Below are 5842 nucleotides of genomic sequence, written 5' to 3'. Positions count from 1 at the left end.
CACGCTCTTTTTCACCGGGCCGCCCCGGCCCAGCCCCGCCCGCGCACCGCCCACACCGGAGACCCCGCCTTCCGGGTCCTGGGCCCCGCCTGCAGCCTCTCCTGAAGCCCTGGAGCGCATTTTCCGGAATTCCGGACCCCAGAACTTCCAGGCGGTTACACCCTGGGAACCTCCTAGGTGAGCCCCCCCAGTAGGCGCGACCCCAGTGTCCTCACCGAGCTCTGGCCCCTTCGCGGCCCCTTCTGTACCGAGGCTTCCACGGTTGCCTAGGCGCCTACTGTGTACCGTCAGGAGCTGGAGGCACAGAGCCCCAAGGCCTCGTGGGGCTGGATTCTGCGGGGGTAGTCGCACTTGTTGCTGAATCACGAGACGGAAGTTTGTAACTAGGGAGATTTAGCGGAGTCTTCGACGGCTGGAGTTGACCAGGTGAGGGCGAGTGGGATGCAGATGACATTGGTTCTCTGTGTGAGAGACTCCCGGGAGCTAAGAGTGATGGCTGGCTGGAGAAAACAGGGCTGGGCAGGAACGCACAGTTCATCTCTCCTGAGGCCGTTATGTCGGAGAATTGTGCCCACGTATCGAGACCTGTTCAGAATGCTCACATCGGCGCCGTGAGCAAATACTCTGGAACTGTGTCCTCGAGAGTATTATTATACGGCGGTAAAGTGAGCATCAGCTCCAAAACACAGCAGGTGTACTCAGACACAGGCATGAACGGGGACAGAAAGGATACGTCGCAGAAAACTTCATATACTATGGTCAACTTCTAGAATATAAAAACACCCCCCCACCCCCCAAAAAAATACATGCTTAGCTCTGTGCTTCCATGAGGTGAAGGGTAACGCTAGGGAAGACACCCTTACATCTCAGCACTGACATCCCTGGGGTGGGACACTGATAAGTCTGTGGGAAGAAAGGGACGCGTAGAAACGCCAGTTTAATGGCAGTGTCCCCGTTCATCTGTAAATAGACAAACCTATAAATAAGGGGAGGGGGAGGTTGGAGAGTGGAAGGCTGAGGCCAGCAGGCAGGGTGGAATTTCCTAATAAGTTACCACACTGAGGTTTGGCCCTTCCCGTGAGCGTGCTGGGGAAGCGAGTGAAAAGTTTGTCAGTGGGTTCGGGACAGCGTCAAACCTTTCTTTGGAAAAACCCCTCCAAACTGTTTAAAGTCTAGAAAATTAGCCAGGCCGACATCATAGGTGAGCTGCTTAGAAATATACTCTTGGGGGTTTTTTTGGGGGGAGTGGGGAGTGCTGTACAGGGAGTGCTGTATTCTAGCAAGATCCTTAAACAACGTGTGTGCACCTTGAGGCGGAGCTGCCTGGGTGCCCTGACATGAAGGGACAGCAAGAGAGGTGCCCTGAAGAAGCGTGGTACACCCGGAAGGATTCGGGTGAGAGACAGTGGGCACCGTGGGAGGATGGTAGATTCAGTTCCATGGCACATGCAGGCAGCAGAATCCGGATTTGGGATTCAGGTGGGAGTGAGGGAGAGGGTGGATCAAAATGGTTCTTCTAAGACAGGGACTGTAATACATACTTGTAATCTTAGTATTCAGGAAGCCGAGGCAGGAGGATGTTGGGCTACTACTGAGAATTTTTTTTTTCTCAAAAAAGAAAAATGCCTAAAGTACTGTAGCTTTGTGGGAGATTTCTTTGTTACTTCAGATACAAGATACCATCACCACATGTGGGCAGTCCCTCCATGTCTCGTGTCCTGGAAGCACTATAAAACCATCATCCCATTCAATCTTGTGAAGCAGGGACTGTTACAGTCTATAGATGAAGTCATTGAGGTCCCAAGAGGGCATAGCCCACTGAGCTCCTGGAAAATTAGTGCATTGTAGAGAGAGCTGGACCTGGGCTTTAACAGCCCAGTTATTCTCCAAAGTGGATCTAGCATGTGAAAGCTCAGGCCTTGTGATGACTTGCTGGTCCACCTGTCAAGAGGTGACAACTCTTTACTGATCCTGTTTTTGCCTTCTTGCCCTGGGATGGCCTGAAGGGCTTGCTGGTAGAACGTGGCAGAGGAGGCTACTGAATTTACTTATCTGGAGGGGTTTGGGGCTTTTTGACTTCCACTCTTGGTCTTTCTCCCTAGGAACGTGATCCACCAAAAGACACTGCCACTGGCGGGAAGTCCGTGCTCAGCTACTCCAGTGGTGTTCAGCTACTCCAATTGGTTCCAGTTGGCTGTTTGGCCAAGCTCCAGCTGTCAGCCACCCCTGAAGCCCCACCATTGTAAAGCCACCCCTTCAGCAGACCAGCTGACTTCAGTCAGTGTTGGGCCGAGCCCAGCCCACACTCCTGACTTACAAAGCAGTGGCAGGTGTTTCTCATCAGCTACTGAGTCTGGTAGCAGGTACTTGCACCTGCCACACCCCTCCAGATCCATAGTGTCTCCATCCTGACCAGACCTGGGGAAGTTTCTAGATTCTGGCCTGTTGAAATTCTGCTCTCTAGGCAGGACCAAACTTCCAGAAAATAGCTGAGTGGTGGGTTGTCAGCCTTTGATAGGCCTCACCACTGGGTACTCAAAGCAACCTCCCAGTGTCCTCAGCACCATGGACTCATTTGCCTGTGACACAGGCAGAGGGGCGGAAGGTGACAGGAGGGAGAAGTCAGGATGCTTATTCCCTCCACTCCCTGAGTCATTGAAGAGAACTGTCTTTCTGGCAAGGCTGTAACTTCTGGCAGGCTTCCCCCCCCCACTCTTACCCCCACCGCTCCCCTCTTGGCCCTGTCTCCAAGGCAATAGCCCCAAGAACTGCACCATGTATGGCTGCTTTCCCTGGGCTCGGCTCTCTGTGCTAAGGTTTTCTTAAAAGCAGATCCCGAGACAAAGTTTGGGGTTTATTTAAAGAGATCTAAGGAAACACCACAAGAAGAATGCAGAAAAAGACAGAGCAGTGAGAGAACCTAGTAGCAGGCACGTGACCAGCCTGGGCTCTGGAATCAGCCTCTGGGAGATTATGGGTTATGCAGTTAACCCAGCTGAGTATCCAGGGAGTGAGGGGCTTAACCACAGACTCTCCTCCATTATCAGGTGTGTTTGTGGGTAGATTTTGCAAAGATCAAACCCTAGACTTCTCGAGTGGCAGGCAAACACTGTATCTCTCCCCGCCTCCCAGTGTCCTGGTCTTGTTTTAAGGCTACTTCCATTATCTTCTTGGTACGCTTAGTTCACATGGTTAAGCTTGCTCCAGTGGCTGCCTAGTATCTGCAGCAGAGAGACACACCCAGGGGCATCCAGGTGTTAGTGGAAAGTAGTCTTCACCATGTACACTGACGTCCAGATTACTCAGGCAGCTCATGGCACAGTTCACACCTTTGCAGACAGTCTGGTAAGCTTTCCTCCATTACTCTGTTTGAGTGTGTCATTTGGTCCCTGCCAGTTGATACAGACTGGCTGTGAGCTTCTCCACACAACACACATCAGGCTGAGAGCTGGAAGAGGGATGGAGAGAAACACCTTCCCCCAAATGCATTCTGCACCCAACAGAGTTTGTTACTGAGGTAGGTTCCCAAGCACACAGGAACTTCTGCTCTCTTAGCCTCCCTGCAAAACTAAGCTCAAGGTCTAACCCGAGCTAGGGTGGAGTGGTTCATGCCTGGATTCCTAGTGCTTGGGAGGTAGAAGCCAGATTGCCACAAAATTAAGAGCTACGTTGAGAGTGAGACACTACTTCAAATATATGTAAATCCAATTCCAGCAAGTAAATTGCATTATGGAAACTGCTTAGGGGTGAGCTCCAGCTAAGACTAGAGTCAGGGTAATAATGCAGTAACTCAATAGCCAAACAGTCAATATTACAAAGTTAACAAAGTTTCACATTTCACTAAAAAACAAACAAACAAAAACAAAACTACAATCTGCCAGGCCAGGCCTTTAATCCAAACACTCGTGAGGCAGAGGCAGGTGATCTTTGAATTCAAGGCTGGTCTAGTCTGGGTGAGTGGATGAGTGGTCCCCTCCGGTCCTGCTGAATCTACAGCACTGGGGACTCAAGGTCACCCTGGGTGTCAGGTTTATGCCAGTCAGAAGAGGAAGTTTGAGGAAGCCAGGTTCAGAAGGAGCACATTTAAGTCATTGTAGCAGGAGTCATTGTAGTAGGGTTTAGCACAGAGTTGTGCAAGGAGATGGGGTAGGCTGGGAAATGTAGTTCAGCAACATCCAAAGTTGGCCAGAGTAGGAAAGTATCTTCCTTGAGGAAGTCCTTTTGCTGTTCCCCTCTCCAGAAGACTTGCTACCATTCTCACGAGGTCAGAAAGTCCTGTGAGGGGCTGGAGAGAAGGCTTGGCAGTCCAGAGCACACCCTGGTCTTGCGGAGGTTCTGAGTCTGGTTTTCAGCACTATGTGAGTTGACTTGTAATTGCCTGTAACTTCACTTTTACTCATGTATGCCCACTGTGTGTGTGTGTATGTTGTGTGAACATATATATAATCTCAATCTAAAAAAAGGTCCTATGAAGAATGAATGTGTTGGTGCATGCCTGTAATTCCAGCACTTGGGAAGTGGAGGTAGAAGAATTGGGTCATCCTGAGCTACATAGTGAGTTCAAGGCCAGCCTGATCTACAGGATGAGTCCAGAACAGCCAGGGACACACAGAGAAACCCTGTTTCAAAAAAAAAAAAAACCAAAAACAAAGAAACAAACAAAAAGCAAAAACAGAAAACAAAGTTCCATGTCATACTGTTAGAAGGAAAATGGATAGAACCAAAAATCACCAGGTCAAATAAATCAAGTTAAAAGTGAAAAGTAGATTACAAGTACAGAATAATTATCATAAGGGGCTGTTGGTTAGACAAGGGTCAGGAGGAGAAATGGAGAAGGTAACTGGTGCATTACCTCAAATGTGCTCAAAGCACACTGTTTATGTCTCTTCCCATTATCTTGTACAATTAATGTCCACTAATCAAAGAAGACAGTCTTATGACTTTGGTAGCCAGTGGGTAGGTTAATCTTCTCTCTAGCAATCCAAGCTGAGGCCCTGGTCTGAGAATGTAAGCTTGTATGTTGTGGCGTGTATATGATGGAGTGTCAGGGGAGACCCCAGTCATTGTGACACCTCCGAGATAGAGGGGACCGTCATCTGAGCAGGGCCTTGGTGCATCCCTGTGCAGATTTAGGTAGGTGGCTGCCGGTGAGGCTGTCCAGGTAGCAGTGTTAGTCCCCTGCACCTCTGTTGGTATAATGTTCTTTTAAAATGTATATGCCTTATCCTTGTTAATTCAAATGCTGATTTCCCCAGCCCCAACTCTCTGGTTTCAATCTGGATATTGCATTGTGATAAGCATCCTGTCTCAACTCTTGTGTAAACAGGACACAAATAAAGCAACTAGATACAATGTTGTGCAATGGGAGGGGCCAGAGGACAGGAAAGAGGGGAGGAGCTAGAGAACAGGAAGGGGCGAGAAGGAGGAGGAGCTGGAGGAGAGGAGAGCAGAGCGGGAGGAGAGACCTAAGATTTCACAAAAAGCAAGTAAAATGTGGGAAATCTAAATGTTAGGAAACTGAGGGCTTGGAGGTTGAGGAGGGAGTAAATATTGCCCAGCATTGTGTTCTAGGTTAACTAAAAACCCAGTCTCTGTGTGGTGATTTGGTTTTACAGCTGCTGAGGATTAACAGCAGCGTTACAAGAAGATAAAACAATAGCAAATATCAATAACTAAATACAATAGCAAATATTAATAACAACTAAATACAACACACCTCCTAACTTCATACAGAATGTGTCTCAGTGAGGCCTGCTGTTTACTGTTTCGTATCATAGGTGATGTCATCTAGTCCTCCCAGTGGCCCTGCAGTCCTAAAGGGCAAGGACCGCAATCTGCCCCT

At 49.1% G+C, this 5842-nt stretch overlaps 1 long non-coding RNA gene across 1 annotated transcript; it reads left to right on the top strand.

Annotated features, from left to right (window-relative positions):
- The first annotated feature begins 83 nt into the window (after nt 1–83).
- LOC129672787 (uncharacterized) lies at nt 84–5583 on the top strand. Its single transcript, XR_008719554.1, has 2 exons — nt 84–426; nt 2103–5583. It is a non-coding gene; the product is annotated as an uncharacterized LOC129672787 (long non-coding RNA).
- The last annotated feature ends 259 nt before the right edge of the window (nt 5584–5842 follow it).

This window comes from Psammomys obesus, unplaced genomic scaffold, assembly GCF_907164565.1.
Source record: "Psammomys obesus unplaced genomic scaffold, mPsaObe1.curated_primary_1811, whole genome shotgun sequence".
Lineage (NCBI taxonomy): Eukaryota > Metazoa > Chordata > Mammalia > Rodentia > Muridae > Psammomys > Psammomys obesus.
The sequence above is the reverse complement of the archived record's forward strand: the minus strand, read 5'-3'. Positions and strand labels throughout refer to the sequence as shown.